The sequence below is a fragment of the Scyliorhinus canicula genome, chromosome 10, assembly GCF_902713615.1.
Source record: "Scyliorhinus canicula chromosome 10, sScyCan1.1, whole genome shotgun sequence".
NCBI classification, from domain to species: domain Eukaryota; kingdom Metazoa; phylum Chordata; class Chondrichthyes; order Carcharhiniformes; family Scyliorhinidae; genus Scyliorhinus; species Scyliorhinus canicula.
The window spans coordinates 166428455-166447071 of record NC_052155.1 but is presented as its reverse complement, the minus strand read 5'-3'; positions in this window follow the sequence as shown (position 1 = coordinate 166447071).

Below are 18617 nucleotides of genomic sequence, written 5' to 3'. Positions count from 1 at the left end.
CTGTCCCGCCGGCGGGAATCAAACCACCTACCTTACCGGCGGGACCAGGCGGTGCGGGCGGGCTCCGGGGTCCTGGGGGGGGGGGGCACGGAGGAATCTGGCCCCGGGGGGTGCCCCCACGGTGGCCTGGCCCGCGATCGGGGCCCACCTCTCGGCGGGCTGGCCTGTGCCGTGGGGCACTCTTTTTCTTCCGCGTTCGCCATAGTCTTCACGATGGCGGACGTGGAAGTGACGCCCTCCCCTGCGCATGCGCGGGGATGGCGTCAGCAGCCGCTGCCGCTCCGGCGCATGCGCGGAGTTCCGCCGGACGCCAAGTCCCTTCGGCCCCGGCTGCCGTGGCGCCAAAGGCCGTTCCCACCGGCCGGCGGGGCGCCAACCACTCCGCCGCGGGCCTAGCCCCTCAAGGTTCGGAGAATTCCGCACCTTTGAGGCGGCCCAACGCCGGAGTGGTTCACGCCACTCCATCCCGCCGGGACCCCCCACCCCGCCGGGTAGGGGAGAATCCCGGCCCAGGTTCCTCTCCTCCTGCAGTTCCTTCAGAATTGTACCCTTTGTTGGCATTTTCTGGTCCTGTCCATGGTGGGAACCATTGTGGGGAAGAAAATAAATTTTGGGGATGCAGCCAAAGGTTTGGGCGGGATTTCTGCACCCCCTCCCCCACCCCACCAGCGACATGTTTTGCAGTGGTGAATGCAGCCCGCCATTGGCCAGCTGCGGGGTCTTCAGGACCACGCTGGCTTCCCTTAATTTACCCACATTTGCCCAAGTGGCTATTTGAAGTCCCAGATTAGTGTTTCTAAAAGCTTCCCTATCGCCAAATGGAAACTGACTGGCCTATTGGTACTGAGCAAGGGTGTAACATCTGCAATTCTCCAGTCCTCTGGCACCACCTCGGAGACTCTGTGGCCTGTGGCTCTGCAATTTCCATTCTCGCTTCCCTCCATAACCTGAGGTGCATCTCATTCAGCTTTGGTGTCGTATAAACTTGGCAAGTTATACAACATTAGACCATAAGACATAGGAGCGGAAGTAAGGCCATTCGGCCCATCGAGTCCACTCCACCATTCAATCATGGTTGATTTCAACTCCATTTACCCGCTCTCTCCCCATAGCCCTTAATTCCTCGAGTAATCAAGAATTTATCAATTTCTGTCTTAAAGACACTCAATGTCCCGGCCTCCACCGCCCTCTGTGGCAATGAATTCCACAGACCTACCACTCTCTGGCTGAAGAAATTTCTCCTCATCTCTGTTCTAAAGTGACTCCCTTTTATTCTAAGGCTGTGCCCCCGCGTCCTAGTCTCCCCTGCTAATGGAAACAACTTCCCTACGTCCATCCTATCCAAGCCATTCATTATCTTGTAAGTTTCTATTAGATCTCCCCTCAACCTCCTAAACTCCAATGAATATAATCCCACGATCCTCAGACGTTCATCGTATGTTAGGCCTACCATTCCTGGGATCATCCGTGTGAATCTCCGCTGGACCCGCTCCAGTGCCAGTATGTCCTTCCTGAGGTGTTGAAGTGCAAACATCAATTGCTGTTGTTGTATTGGTGAACCTCAGAGGAAAACTTTGGGCTATTTGAGAAAATTCTGCCAATTGGAACAGACAAATATATGAATTGGGAGCAAGAGTAGGCCACTTGGCCTCCATGATTCAATAAGATCATGGCTGATTGGATTGTAATCTTAACTGATACAGGGTTGGCTAACTGAAAGAAGACAGAGAGTTGGGAAAAGAGGGGCATTTTTTAGGATGGCAACCTGTAACTAGTGGAGTGCCACAGGGATCAGTGCTACGCCCACAATTATTATATATTAATGGCTTGGACGAGAGAAGTGAATGTCCATGTTGCCAACTTTGCGGATGACACAAAAATAGGTGAGAAGTAAAGTGGTGAGGATGACACATGGACTGGGACTCTCCGACCCGGCAATCCCCAGGGGAACACGAGAATTCTGCCCTGACGCCGGCTTCCCCATTCTCCGACGTTGATTCTCGGACGCCCGCGGGATTCCCGCCGTGTCAGTCGGGGGGACATTGACAGTGTCCCCCCCCCCCCGCCAATGGGCCGAGTGGCCGACGAGTTTGCCCGAGTCCTGCCAGCATGGGTTACGCAGGTCCCACATGGCGGGACGTGGGAGGTGAGTCTGTGAGGTGGGGGGGGGGGGGGGGGGGGGGGGGCAGGGGATCTGACCCCTGGGGAGGGGGGGGGCCCACGGTGAACTGGCCCACGATCGGGGCCTACTGATCAGCGGGTGGGCTGGTTCTGTGGGGGCCTATTTTACTCCACGCCGGGCCCCTGAAGGGCTGGTTCTGTGGGGGCCTATTTTACTCCGCGCCGGGCCCCTGTAGGGCTGGTTCTGTGGGGGCCTATTTTACTCCACGCCGGGCCCCTGACGGGCTCTGCCATATTGCCCGGGGGCCGACGCGGAGAAGGGAAACTCCATGCATGCGCGGAAATACGCAGGCCATTCCGCGCATGCGTGGAATCATGCCGGCCGTTCCATGCCGGCTGCAGCTGTGGGAACCACTTCGGCGACAACCTAGCCCCCTACGAAGGGAAGCATTCCCCATTATCGGGGACCGTTGATGCCTGAGTGGTTGGCACCACTTTTCACGCCGGCATGGGACAAAGCCACATTATTGGAGAATCCCGCCCATGGAGTCCACAGAGAGATATAAACAGGGTTAGGTGAGTGGGCAAAACATTGATAGATGGCATATAATGTAGGAAAATGTGGTAGGAAGGATAAAAGAGCTGAATATTATTTAAATGGGAAAGATTGCAGAAAACTGTAGCAGAGAGGGAACCTCATGCATAAATTACAAAACGCCAGCATGCAACTTCATCAGGTAATTGGTAAGGCAAATGGAATGTTGGCCTTTATTTCAAAGGGAATGGAGTATAAAAATAGGGAAGTCCTGATAAAGCTACACAAGGCATTAGTTAGACCACACCTGGAATACTGTGAACAGTTTTGGTCCACCTATCGAAGAAAATATATAGTGGCATTGGGGGCTGTTCAGAGTTTCCAGGGAGAGAGGGATTTTCTTCTGAGGAGAAGTTGAGTAAATTGGTCCTGTATTCATTGGAGTTTATAAAAATCAGAGGTGACCTTGTTGAAACGTAGAATTCTCAGGTGGCTTGACAGCATAGATGCTGAGAGGATTTTACCCCTTGTAGGAGAACCTAGGACCATAGGGCATAATCTCAGAGTAAGGTGTCATCCATTTAATGGTAGCCATGATGTGGAGATGCCAGTGTTGGACTGGGATGGGGACAGTAAGAAGTCTTACAACACCAGATTAAATTTCAACAGGTTTATTTGGAATCTTCCAGGTGAAGGAGCTACTCTCCGAAAGCAAGTGATTCCAAATAAACCTGTTGACTTTAACCTGGTGTTGTAAGACTTCTTACTGTGCTCACCCATTTAAGACAGAGATAAGGAGGAATTTCTTCTCTCTTTGGAATTATTTACCGCAGATTGCTGTAGAGGCTCGGCCATTCAGTACGTTCAAGGCTGAGATAGACAGATATTTAATCAGTGAGGGATTCAAGGGTTATGGGGATAAAGTGGGAAAGTGGAGTTGAGTACTATGCCAGCTCAGCCATGATCTCATTGAATGGCGGAGCAGACTCGATGGGCTGAGAGGCCTACTTCTGCTCCTACATCTTATGGTCTTATGGTCTCCACATAGCTGCCTACCCAAGATAATCTTTCACCCCCCCCCCCTTGCTTATCAAGAGTCTATCTACCTCTGCCTTAAAAATATTCAAAGACTCTGCTTCCATCACTTTTTGAGGAAGAGAATTCCAAGGACTCAGTAACCTCTGAGAGAGAAAACAAATCTCATCCCTGTCTTAAATGAATGACGCCTTCTTTTTAACATGTGATCCCTAGTTCTAGATTCTTCCACAAGAGGAAACATCCTTTCCACTTCTGCCCTGTCAGTATCCCTATAGGATGTACCCATATAGGATCTTACATGTTTCAGTCAAGTTGCCTCTTCTAAACTCCGGCAGGCACAGGTTTAGCCTGTCAAACCTGTCCTTGTAAGACAACTCACCCATTCCAGGTATTTGTCAAATAAACATTCTCTGAATTGCTTGCAACATATTTATATCCTTCCTTAAATAAGGAGACCAAGACGGTACACAGGACAGTTTTCCAGATGTGGTCTCACCAATGCCCTATGTCACTGAAGCATAACATCACTACTCTCGTATTTGATTCCCCTTGCAATAGACAATAACATTATATTAGCTTTCCTAATCACGTGCTCTACCTGCATATTGACCTTTTGCGATTCATGCACAAGTACACACAGATTCTTCTGCATCTCAGAGCTCTACAACATCTCACCATATAGACAATAAGCTTCTTTATTATTCTTCCTTCCAAAAATAGTCAATTTCACATTTGCCAACATTATATTCCATTTGTCACATTTTTGCCCACTCACGTAACCTACCCGTATCCCTTGGTAGCCTCCTTATGTCCTCCTCACAACTTACTCTCCTATCTATCTTTGTGTCACCAGCAAATTTAACAGCCATACCTTTGGTCCCTTTATCCAAGTTATTTGTATGAATTTGAGCCCCGCGCACTGATCCCTGAGGTACAGCACACAAGAAATGGAAGAAAGCCACAAAATAATGAATATGGGAGCAAGAATCGGAAAGAGTTCTCTGTGAAAATTGCTGTTCAGGAAAGAGGTTTAAAGATAGATAGAAATACATCTAGAAAACAGTCTGCGCACTTGCTGCATTAAATATTGCAAATAAAATGGTGAGTTGCATTAGCAGAGAACCTAAGAGGCTACATAAGGAAACAATAACGATCATTCCAGGTATCGGGAATTTGAATAAAAAACAGATTGTCTTGTGTTTTTTTAAAGCACCTTTTACTGCCTCAGGAAGACTTTACACTCAATGAGGTATTTTTTGAAGTGTTGTCACTGTAGATACCAGGGCCGAGATTCTCCCCTACCCGGCGGGGCGGGGGGTCCCGGCGTGTCAGAGTGGCGTGAACCACTCCAGCATCGGGCCGCCCCAAAGGTGCAGAATTCTCTGCACTTTTAGGGGCCAAGCCCTCACATTGAGAGCTAGGCCCTCGCTGGAGTGGTTCCCACTCCGCAGGCTGTCGTGAACGGCCTATGGCGCCATGCCAGCCGGGCCGAAAGGACTTCGCCGGCCGGCGTAAGTCCGCGCATGCGCCGGAGCGTCAGCGGCTGCTGACATCATACCAGCGCATGCGCGGGGGAGGGGGTCTCTTCCGCCTCTGCCATGGTGAAGACCCGCCCGCCCGCCCCGATCGCGGGCCAGGCCACCGTGGGGTCACCCCACAGGGTCAGATCGCCTCGCGCACCCCCCCCCCCCCCTCCCTGGCCAGGACCCCGGAGACCGTTGGTCAGGTAGGTGGTTTCATCCACGCCGGCAGGAGAGGCCTGTCAGCGGCGGGACTTCGGCACATCATGGGCCGGAGAATCGCTGCGGGGGGCCCGCCAACCGGCGCGGCCCGATTCCCGCCCCTGCCGAATCTCAGGGGGCAGAGAATTCGGGACACAGCGGGGGTGGGATTGACGCCGGCCCCGGGCGATTCTCCGACCCCCCGGGGGGTCGGAGAATCCCGCCCCTGTTCTGGTAATCGGTAATATTGGTTGAGGGCCACTGGACGGAACTCTACTGCTCTTGAAATAGCGCCTTAGGATCTTGCACATCCACCCAAGGACAGACGGAGCCTTAGTTCAGTGTCTCATTTGAGAGACAGCACCTCCAGCACTTTTGAAGTACTGCACTAAATTGTCAAACTAGAATATGATGTGTTCAGGTCGACGGAGTGCAATTTGAACCCGCAATCTTCTGAGCCAGAAGCAAGAGTGAATCCACTGAGCCAAAGCTGACCTCTAGGCATGATTAAATAATGAGGCAAAGTTAAAGCAATTGCTATTGCCTTTTTGGGAAAGATAAGATTTTGAGCTCAATGCAATTGACATCCTTGAGAATGTGAATGAAAAAACTGGGAGAAACACTGAATCAAGGCAATTCACTATAATCTCCAACTGTGGTATCGTAATAGTGTGAATTCGATGATTAGCTCAATATGATCACATCACTCCATACACACTCTGTTCAGGTGCAACATTACAATCATTGGCTATAAGTGCCTTGAGTCTGTACTTACTAATACAAGAACAATTGTTGAGCTCTCTTTTCAATGAATGATTACCTTCTGATGAAAGTGTTGGGAGAGAGGGTCCGGGAAATGAATTAAAGAGCCTACCTATTGGATATGGGCTACACTCCAAGTCAGACTAATGGAGGGCTGTTTGGTGCCCTCATCCAGTTACACTCAAAGATTTAAAATAACTCCTCTCCCTGATTCTTTTATGGCTGATGACATTTTCTGGGTGACTGGGGTGTGTATGGGGGCTGGGGGGCATTAATCCCGTCCGACAGGGCCCCAGTTGGAAGCAGCCTCAAGAATAAATTCAAATTGGGGTCACCCTGCTGAGCCATCGATTTCATTTTCCGATCTCAATGTCTAGCTCCTATCATTTCCTGCTCAACCACTGGCAGGACAATGCCTGAGGCAACCATTGCAAATGCTGTTGAAAGATATTCTCATCTGCTCTCAGGTAAAACTGGTAAGAGCATCAGGAGACATTTCTCCTGCAGTAGTTTGCATGATTTTTTTTAACCTTAAAGGAATTGAAAGAGTTTGTTATCACCACTGTAGGTTTTGAACTGTATTGGAGCTTCTATCGGGGTTGTATCCTGATGGAGGTCCATTTAGGAATCTGACTCTGGTGCGAAGAGCATGGAGACAACAAGGGGATATTAGCGACGTCAATGTGCACTCCAAGATGCATTGAACAGATGACATAATGTTAGAGCATACATATTAATCATTTCACATGGACGGTTGGTAATAGGACAACAAGGTTCTCGGGTTCACATGGATTCCAGGATTACTCCCAGAATGTCACTAACTACATCCGTGTCACCATCCAGGCCTCTTCAGACAACACAACTGCTCTCATTAATTATGAATGCTTCCTGCATCTTAATGTGCAATTTGTGTCAGACAACCAGAAGCATTTCATTCTGGTCTGTGCCTGCATTCTTGGCAACATCCTTATACATCCATATCATGCCAATGCCCCGACTGTTTGCTTCTGAAGAGACACATAAGAACTGGTTGCTTGGAGACAAGGACCAAGGCCTTCAGATTTGGCTCAAAACTCCTTTTAGGAAATCAGGCTTGACTGGAGAACCTCCCTACAAGCTAATCCATGGGTCCAGCAAAGCCCTCATCAAGGACACCAGTGGCATCCTCGAGCAACAATTCCCGAAAGGGGTCAGTGGCCTTCTGCATGACAATTCGCAGTGTTTCCCACATATAAGTGGTTTACTGCATAACTTTGCTCTGTAATGGAAGCACCATTGGAAAACGGCCTTCAGCATAGATTGCAAACGGCGAAGAGATGCAGTGAGTGCCAATTGGAGGAGAGCCATGACAAGTGAGAACGAGAAGGATTGACAGTGATGAAGCTAAGAAAATGCTCTTTGCAGACTATCCAGAATATATGAGCAAAACGAAGGAACCTATTACCTTGGAATGACAGGTGAAAATGTTGATGATGTTAGTGGGTTCCTACATATGTCATGCCTGTTGAAAAATTGTCATGGTACCCATCTACCATTCAAGGGGAGGAGAATTTCCTTTTTATCATTGCATGCCCCACCAGTGTCTGAAAACCGTGGAACTCATCTTGCTAGCGGATATCTTCCTACAGCTCCACAGTATGACTTTTCTGTGGCAGCCCAGGAGGCACATTTACCACTCGCAGCTTGCTGTGTACATGCTAAACTGTGGACCAAGATGGGTTTCCCCGCCATCTTTTCTGGAGGTTGGCCTCAGCTAGCTCCCACTGGGAGATCCCCAGGGAATGAAAACATCTTTGCATTGATGTGAAAAGTTCTGCATCCTGTTTCTAGTGGACACAAAGCTATCTGCCAATTCAACTGACTTGTTCCCATCACAAAGGGATGTGTCCTACTCCTATACTTGGCTAGATAGAAGCACCAAAGGTGGTAGAAAGTTGACACACAGCCGGGGGGGGGGGGGGGGGGGTGGCGGGGGAAATTACCCTGGGAATCCTTAACGCTGACTCCAGGCCCCAAGACGTCTCATAGCATTAGGTGAAAGAAGGACAATGAAATGTCTTGCTGCTTATCATCTACCACCCTCCCTCAATGGAGGGGTCTGTACTCCTCCATGTTGGATGCCACCTGGAAGAAACACTGAGGTAACAAAAACAAAGAATGTACTCTGAAGGGGTTTGGGGGGGGGGGGGGGGGGGGGGGGTCTTCAATGGCCACCACCAAGACTGGATCAGGAATATCACTACTAACTGTGCTAGCAGACCCCCGAAAGACATAACTGTCAGACTGGGCCAACAGCAACTGACGAGAGAACCAATTTGAGCAGAAACCTACCTGTCACCAATCTAGGATCTCCTCTTCCTGGAGGTTTATTGCCTTTTACCCTTCACCACTGGATATGGCAGGACTGCAGAGCTTTGATCTGGTCTGTTTGTTATGGCATCACTTATGTCGGTCGAATGTATATTGCTTCTGCTGTTTAGCATGTTTTGTAGCTTCACTCAGTCCGTATATCATTATTAGGCCTGCCTATTGCTGCTTCTGGCATGTCTTCCTGAACTTTTCATTGAACCAGGGTTGGCTCCTTGGCTTGATGGTAACAATAGAGTACGGGGCAGCACGGTGGCGCAGTTACAGATGCAAGCTGTTCATGACAATATTGATAAAGTGACAACCATACAGTTCTGGTGAAGATGAAGTCCCGCCTTCTCACCAAGGGCACCCTCCAATGTTTTGTGTGCCAACACGTGGAATCAATTCAGATCAGATCTAGCAGTTCAACAATGTGCATTGATGAGGTGCTATAGACCATCAGCAGCAACGCAATTGTCCTCTGCAATTTGTGACCAAATGATCAAGCATATTCCGTACTCTATTGTTTTTTTTCATAAATTTAGAGTATCCAATTCATTTTTTCCAATTAAGGGGCAAATTGCCCTTTAATTGGAAAAAATGAATTGGATACTCTAAATTTATTTAAAAAAACAATCCACCTAGGTGTGCAATCCACCGAGCCTGCACATGTTTGGGTTGTGGGAGCGAAACCCAGGCAAACACGGGGAGTATGTGCAAACTCCACACAGACAGTGACCCAGAGCCAGGATCGAACCTGGGACCTTGGCGCAGTGAGTAGCATTGCTGCCTCACGGTGCCAAGGTCCCAGGTCCGATGGGCACTGTGCTGCCCCCGTACTCTATTGTTACCATCAAGCCAAGGAGCCAACCCTGGTTCAATGAAAAGTGCAGGAAGACGTGCCAGAAGCAGCAACAGGCAGGCCTAATAATGATATACAGACTGAGTGAAGCTGCAAAACATGCTAAACAGCAGAAACAATATACATTCGACAGACATAAGAGATGCCATAACGAACAGACCAGATCAAAGCTCTGCAGTCCTGCCATATACAGTGGTACGGGTAAAGGGCAATAAACCTACAGGAAGAGGAGATCCCACAATTTTTGAATATTCCTATGCTGAATAATGAGGGAGCCCAGCACATTGGCATAAAGAACAAGGCTGAAGCATTTTCAACCATTTTCATCCAGAAGTGCCGGATGGATAATCCATCTCAACTCCTCCTGAGGTCCAGTATCAAAGATGCCAATCTTCAACCAATTTGACTTCAAGAAACGGCTGATCACACACTGGATTTGCAAAGGCCCATAACGTCCCATCTGTAGTGCTGAAGACTCACTCCAGAACAAGCTGTTCCCACTAGCTAAGTTGTTCCAGGACAGCTACAACATTGTGGACAAAGTGGAAAATTGCCCAGAAAAGAGCTGACCCCAAAAATCAGTGCAAACCCAATTTGGCCACATACCACTCCATGAGTCTGTTAAGGTGTCATCGACAGTGCTACAAAGCGCTACTTACTCATTAATAACCTGTTCACTAGTGGAGTTTGGGTTCCACCAGGGCCAGATCTTGTTACAATCTTGGTCCAAACAAGGCAGAAGAGCTGAATTTCAAACGTCAGGTGAGAGTCACAACAAGGAAGCCTTTGATTGAATGTCAAAGAGCCCTAGCTCCAAAACTGGGAATCAGCGGAAACACTTTCCACTGGTTAGAGTCATGCCTAGCACAAAGGAAGATAGTTCCTCAGCCCAGGACATCATGAGGTCAGAAGTAAGGATGTTCGCTGATGATTGATGAGTGTTCAGTACCATTTACAAATCCTCAGGTAATGATGTAGCCCGTGCCCATATGCAGTAAGACCTAGACAACACTGAGGCTTTGGCTGATAAGTGGCAAAGAACACCAATGTCATGTAAGTGTTGGCAATCTCCAACATATGAGAATCAACTAATCTCCCTTTGATACTGAACAACATTACCATCACTGAAACTCCACCATCAACTCCTGGAGATTTCATTTGTCAGAAATTGAACTGAACCACGCATGTAGGTACTGTGGTTACAAGAACAGGTCAGACGCTGACAATTCTGTGGAGAGTAACTCATCTCCTGACTCCCTAAAGCCTATTCACCATCAGCAAGGCATAAAGCAGAAGTGTGATTTGCCATTTACTTGAATGAGTGCAGCTCCAAATAACACGCAATAAACGCAAATTCATCCAGGATAAAGCAGTCCACTTAATCAGGATCTCTCCCACCAACATAAACATTCACTCCCTCTTTCACCAGCACATGGTAGCTGCAGTATGTACTGTCTACAACAGGGGTGGGCAAACTATGGCCCGCGGGCCGCATGCGGCCCGCCAAAGGTATTTCTGCGGCCCACCAAGTCATTAAAAAAAACTTACTGGTATAGGGTGGATACGTTGACTTGAGTAGGGTGATCATTGCTCGGCACAACGTCGAGGGCAGAAGGGCCTGTTCTGTGCTGTACTGTTCTATGTTCTATATGAGGCGCCCAGAATCATAACCGGGTGAAGTAATTATTTTACTTAATATACTATGCGGCCCTTTGTGAATTGTGAATTTCTGAATGTGGCCCTTGCACGGAAAAGTTTGCCCACCCCTGCTCTACACTGTCCCCATCAAACACTCCCAGGACAGGGACAGCACGGGGTTAGATACAGAGTAAAGCTCCCTCTACACTGTCCCCATCAAACACTCCCAGGACAGGTACAGCACTGGGTTAGATACAGAGTAAAGCTCCCTCTACACTGTCCCCATCAAACACTCCCAGGACAGGGACAGCACGGGGTTAGATACAGAGTAAAGCTCCCTCTACACTGTCCCCATCAAACACTCCCAGGACAGGGACAGCATGGGGTTAGATACAGAGTAAAGCTCCCTCTGCACTGTCCCCATCAAACACTCCCAGGACAGGTACAGCACTGGGTTAGATACAGAGTAAAGCTCCCTCTACACTGTCCCCATCAAACACTCCCAGGACAGGGACAGCACGGGGTTAGATACAGAGTAAAGTTCCCTCTACACTGTCCCCATCAAACACTCCCAGGACAGGGACAGCACGGGGTTAGATACAGAGTAAAGCTCCCTCTACACTGTCCCATCAAACACTCCCAGGACAGGTATAGCACAGGGTTAGATACAGAGTAAAGCTCCCTCTACACCAGGGGTGGGCAAACTACAGCCACATGCGGCCCAACAAAGGTTTTTATGCGGCCCGCCAATGAGGTGCCCGGAATCATAACCGGCATTTTTGAAAAGCCGCCGGGAAAAGCCGCTGAAGTAAATGCGCTTATTCAATAAGCGCATTTACTTCAGCGGCTTTTCCCCAGCGGCTTTTCAAAAATGCCGGTTATGATTCCGGGCACCTCATTGGCGGGCCGCATAAAAACGCGCGTAGTGGGGTGAGTCCAGGTTACAAACAATAAGCCTTATTATTGTTTGTAACCTGGACTCCTATTGGTCGCACACCCAACTAAACCGACCAATAAGGCAGCCCCACTCATCCACCCCACTACGCGTGTTTTTATCGTTGACTCGGCCAGGCTGTGCTTCTGTCAGTGTTAAGGATCAGCACAAGCAACTTGACACCTGATTTCAACAAACTGGTAAATGACTGCAGTCAGATGCATCATTCTCATTGACATTGTTCTGTTACTTACTGAGTTACTTTGTTTTTCAAATAAATGTGCTTTTTTTTCTTTAAAGACCTTTTATTTTGGCTATTTAAAATATTAATTATTTTACTTAATATACTATGCGGCCCTTTAAAATTGTGAATTTCTGAATGTGGCCCTTGCACGGAAAAGTTTGCCCACCCCTGGTCTACAAGATGCACTGCAGCAACTCACCAAAGCTCCTTTGACAGCAGTTTTCAAAACCTACTACTGTAACCACTTGGAAAGGTCAGGGCAGCAGGTGCATGAGAGCACCGCCCACTGCGAGCTCCCCTCCAAATTGTACCCCATCCTGACCGGGAACCACATTTCTGTTCCTTCATTGCCGCTGGGTTAAAATCCTGAGGACCCTCCCTAACAGCAGTATGGGTGGGCCCACCACATGGCAGCTCACCACCACCTTCTCAAAGACAACTTGGGCAACAAGTGCTGACCTTGCCAGAGACACATGCATCTCATGATGGAAATAAAGAAAACAAAAGGAGGGAATTTCACACTGCTGCTGAGCATCAGGAGATTATATCCAGAGTTGGTTTCGCAAGTGCTTGTTGCGAACAATTGTCAACTGCGATTTAGCGGCAGGGCTCACCTCTGAATCAGGAGTTTGTGGATTTGAGGCCCGCTGTATAGGCTTGTGAATAAAACCTAGGTTGACACTGCAGTCCTCCACTGAGGGAATGGTACAAGTCAGATAGTCTGTCTTTTGTATCAAATGTTAAACTGAAGCTTTGCCTGCTCTTTCCAGTAGATGTGTAAGATCAAGTAACATAATTTCGAAGACGGATAGTCAAAGCACTCCCTTCTGGTGTGGGCAATATTTAGCCCTTCAGCAACATTTAAAACACTTTATCTGGACATTATCACATTGCTGCTTTGGGGACATTATTATGCAGTTTGCTGCATAATCTGATCGAAAAGCACAGCACTTTAGAGACCTCCTAAGGTCGTGATAGGCAAAAGATCATTATTACAATTCCAGAATGATCCATTCCCCAGCGCTGAGAGCTGTTCTTTTGACAAGTGCTAAATTGTATCAGGAACAAAAAAGTGTGCTTCTTTTGATTTATCATTACTTGACATGTCTGAGAGGACAGCGAGTGCCTGGTTTTAGCAATTTTGAGTTGTCATATCATGTTTGATTTGTATACTTGTGATTTGAGCAGCATTGATATCCACTATTGTGAGTCATTCATTCTATGATATTATTGATCACACCCATAATATAACACCTATTTCCCGGGAGATTTATACTCTGAGTGAAGGTCTCCATAAATTCCTCCTTTAAACTTGACTGATCTGGATGCATCAATTTGTTTATCAGCTGATCTTAATGTCTGAGATTCTGGTGATGACTCAAACTGGCGCCTGCAGGCTCAAGCAGCAGGGAGTACATCGTGAGTATTGTTCAAACATAAAATGTAACTAATACAGGGCATTAGTATGCACAGCTCACATTGCCTGCTAATCCTCGGTGAATGTTATTATCTTGATTTAAAGGGAAGGCAACCATGGCGGTCTAAACGTTAAACTATGCTGCAGGCATCATTACGGACGCTTAGAATTGAGGTTTATTTGATTGTAAATAGATTTTCAATCATCACATTCTTCCACCATATTAATAATATTGCCGTCAAATTAAACAATCACTTTTACAAATTAATCTTTTTTGGCATGTGAAAGCTTGATGGAGAATACCTAAATATCAGATTGAGTTGGCTTTGCTTTTAAATCTTGTACAATTCTTTCTGCCTCAAAGCAGATTTTTCTCCCCATGTGGCAAAAGCATTGGAAACATGCACATTGCCTCACAGGGGACAGGATACGATATGACAAAACAAATGTTTTCCCCTGAGATGTTGCAATCATTAATATGGCTCGGCACAGTGTATCACTTCAGCGCAGTGTTCTTGAAAGTCGGGGGCGAGACCCGCGGGTGGGTCGCGGGCGGGTGTCGGGAGGGTCATGGAGCCGTCCTCGCGCAGCAGCCGACTTTCAATAACGCCAGCTGCAAGCGGCCTTTAAAATAGCCGCGAACATGTAAGAAAAATTCGGCCGCATGCGCAGTGCTGCCGCTATTTTTTTAAACAGTCGCAGCTTTTTGTTTTACAAGTTTGGGAGGGTTCTATTCATTTTATTCATTTATTTTATTCATTTAATTTTTATTTTTTTCATTTATTTTATTCATTTTATTTATTTTTTACAAGTTCGGGGGGGGGGGGTTCTATTCATTTTATTCATTTATTTTATTCATTTAATTTTTATTTTTTTCATTTATTTTATTCATTTTTTTTTACATGTTTGGGGGGGTTTATTTGATAAAATTTTACAGGAAAAAAATGCAGAACTTTGGACAGATGGAGACTCCATACTTTCCGACAGCGGAAGGCTTCACCTTCATCCAACAGGTTCCATTGGAGGAGTTTGTAGGAGGGCCAAAGGGACCCAAAACTATTTCCTCCATTTTTATCAGCAGCAAACAAGGTAAGAGAAAATGGTGAGTCGCTCAGGTCGACCGGCGTGGGTCGCGAAGGTCGGCCAGCGTGGGTCACGAAGGTCAGCTGGGTTGGGTCCTGAAGGTCGGCCGGGTTAGGTCCCGAAGGTTTGCCGGTTGGCAAAAATGGGTCCCGGAAAAATAGTTTGAACAACACTGCTTTAGCGTACCCAGCAGCAAGTTGCAACGCTGGTCATACCCTAGGCCGGTGTGCCTGGAGTCAGATGCAGGGCGGCGAATAGTCATCTGCCAGTCTCGCTCCCGGTCTGCGTCCCCTGAAATGTTCCTTCAACGCCTCCTTCAGCAAGTTCTGGTACCTTCGAATATGGCTAGTCCAACCTTGTTGTCTTTCCTTGGCGACATTCACTCACAATCTTCCCTCCTCCCATCATTCTGCTCCAGAACCGCCTTTCAAAACTTCCGTAAGTTCGGATGCCATTTTTCTCCAGGTCCAAGTTTCAGACCCATACACCAAGACACTCAAAAACACTTCTACTTTCTTTAAATGCGTCACAGCCTTGATCATTTTTTAAAAATTCCTTCAGCTCTCTGCCCATTGCTATGCTGAACAATTCTTTTGTTTTGGAGAATGCGTTCTTGGTCATTGTTACTGTAGCTCTGATTTCTTTATGGCAGTGACCGTCTTCTGACAAGATGCTTCCCAGGTACTACAATTGGTGATACACCTTCCAGCTGTCGACCATTTATCTTGACCTCTGCTTTTCCACTAATATTTCCTCCAGTCTTCGCAACGTTTGTCTTTTTGACATAAATTTTCATTCTGGAAAACTTCGGCAACTTGTTCAGCGACTGAAGTATATTCAGTATATTTTTCGGACAACCAGGCACTCGAGCCTCGCAGAGCAGAAGATCTACAGATACTAATAGAACATAGAACAGTACAGCACAGAACAGGCCCTTCGGCCCTCAATGTTGTGCCGAGCAATGATCACCCTACTCAAACCCACGTATCCACCCTATACCCGTAACCCAACAACCCCCCCTTAACCTTACTTTTATTAGGACACTACGGGCAATTTAGCAAGGCCAATCCACCTAACCCGCACATCTTTGGACTGTGGGAGGAAACCGGAGCACCCGGAGGAAACCCACGCACACAGGGGGAGGACGTGCAGACTCCACACAGACAGTGACCCAGCCGGGAATCGAACCTGGGACCCTGGAGCTGTGAAGCATTTATGCTAACCACCATGCTACCCTGCTGCCCTGCTAATGGACAGAACGAGTGAGCGATTATATGAACTGGAATAGGGTGGGACTGTGATGTTGCGATCTAGATGGTCTCAGATGCAATACTTATCCTGTGCTAACTCAGATCCTTTAGCGACAATGACAGCCAGCATTAGGTTTGGTCATCAGGAGTTATTTTGGTGAAAGGATGCTGATAGATGCTCAGTGACTGTTGTGGTACTGATGGAATTTAAATTCGACAAAGTTAGGACTGTTTGAAAATCTGGTTAGGCATGCAGGCTGGCTCCCAATTGTTGATTACCATAATGTGTACTGGCCTGGAGGTGCTAATTGAGACAGATGCAGGTATAGCATTCAAGTGTTGATTGGAAGCAAGTTTAATGGAATGGTATATGTGGGCTGCTTCCAACCATGTCCACTGAAGACGTGGAGTGGATCAGCAGGTGGCTTTCAAGATGGCTCTAGGACTGAAGCAGAGGGCATAGATGGTCTTAGATGCTGTATTGGAGAACCTGGTGGAGGAGGTTCAGAGCAGGAGGGATGTCCTGTACCTTCAATGTGGAAGGAACCCACTTTTCCCTACTGTCTCTTTCTCTGGCAGCAGCGAGTGCTGCTCTCGCTGGCCTCATCTCTTGAAATTCCCCCCTGCAGACCAAGGGGAATTCATAAAAAGGTTCCCCCAAAGTCTCCTGATCTGTTTCAAAAGTCCCCTTCAAATCCCCAACAGCAAGTGAACAGTAACAATCTCTTTAAGAAGGGATAACATTTGTGAGCAATGACTTGTTTGATCTCCTTCAGCTAATCGCTCTTAGGTGAGGTCCTGAAATTATGCGTTGTCCACCAAAATGACTTGCAACCTCTTTAATGAATGTTAACAGGCAAATTAATTGTGACTCATCCCTGAAATGATGCTCCAGGTGACCAGTGCTAGTGCTGGTTTCAACTCCTTTGTCATCTCCCTTGAGGTGCCAGCTAAACCACTCTTGCTGCTTAAGACCCCATTTTGACCACCCTTTTAATCCATTATTCAGCCAAAATTGCCTTACCAAGGTCTTGGGGTTGAAATTTCATTCCATTGTTGGGAAACAAACCTTAATTGATACTTGGACCAGAACCCAGAGCGAAACAGTCACGCTTTGGGATTTGCATCCTTTTAATTAGCATGGAAACATGTCCCTTGTCTGATGGAATGCTGCAGAAATGCTCTTAGAACTTGGGGGCCAATCAGGGGCCTTCCTGTTTGTGGGATCAGCAAGCTACATTGGAGGGTATGTCACTGAGAGCCATTTCAACCTGGAGGCAGCCTCATGCCAACTATTTAAAAACTTTTAATTAAAAGCCAGATGAGCAATCAGGCAACTAATGTATGTGTATGCCTGTATGTGTGCAATGGGGGCAGGTATAGCAGAATCCCTACACATGTGGCTTGTGGCTGCACCCATCACCTAGACAGATAGGAAAGGGCCAGACAGGAAGTGTTATATTACTTTGTGTAACATATATTTTACTCTTTTGAACCAGCCGAGGTGTTGAAATGAGCAGTAGTCTCCTTGTAAAGATAAACTAATTTATTGAGTAATATAAATTAATATCGTGAGTTCTTTTTACTTATTACTCAACTCGGAAAATGAAGAAACAATTGTAGAGATATCTAATTAAATTATACAATACAATACTTTGATAACTAATAACTTCTCTCTCTAGCTTTCCTATGTCTGTTCTCTCGGCACTCCTGATATACACTCCTCTTAGAAAGAGCGGGAAAATTATTTATATAGGCCTTGATAGTGAGACATCTAGCGTTCAATTGCCTCGACTAGCATTACATATATTGATCACGTATATTGATATACAGAGATCACTACAGGAAGGGTCTCTAGCTCTAGATCTGCCTGGATCTCTGCGCCTACCCCATGTTCCTCTGCCCCATCCCCCCAGCTGGGTGACTGCCTCCAGGTGGTTAAACCGCCCCTATCGAGTTATGAAAATGGAAGTTGACTGGAAAATCCCAGCATTCTTTATGCAACATTATCAAGGCTCTTCATGTGTTTAATTAGCTACCTACCTTGTGGGTGGGTAGCCTTGACAGCCCTTAACCCGCCTTGGCAAAAATGGGCTGACACCAGGAACGTGGCCAGGAAACTGGCAGACCTGCTGGCACCGATATTGTCAGAACCCATCTGCCTTCATTCCTGCTCTTGGTGAGGCCTCAAATGTAGACTACAATGCAGTAGCTAGGGACATAACAAGACAGTAAAGGCTATTTTTATCATGCTGGCTGGAGGTGCTTGTTCGTTCATTCAAAGTATTCTTGAATTAGCATATGTCAAACTGAATAATTAGAAAGATCTGGTAACCTGCCAACATGGTAAAGTATGGGTAACTCTGGATAAAGAAATAATGAAAGAAAGACAGACATGATATTAGTTCATTGCAAATCAACCAGGGTACAATGGGTCAGCAAAGTTCCTTCAATTCAATCCAGGCACATTAGGTTGGACATTAATACATGGCAAGTGGGAACAGCTTGCAAATAGCTTTGCAAATTAAGGAAGTATAATCATCCTTACTCGCTAAAAAGCTGGAGTTCACGGATACTAATTCGGAGGTCTTGCTCATTTATTTAAAAATTCCAATGTACCTGCCAAAAATGATTATGAAAATAAATTGGATAGGGTGCTCAAA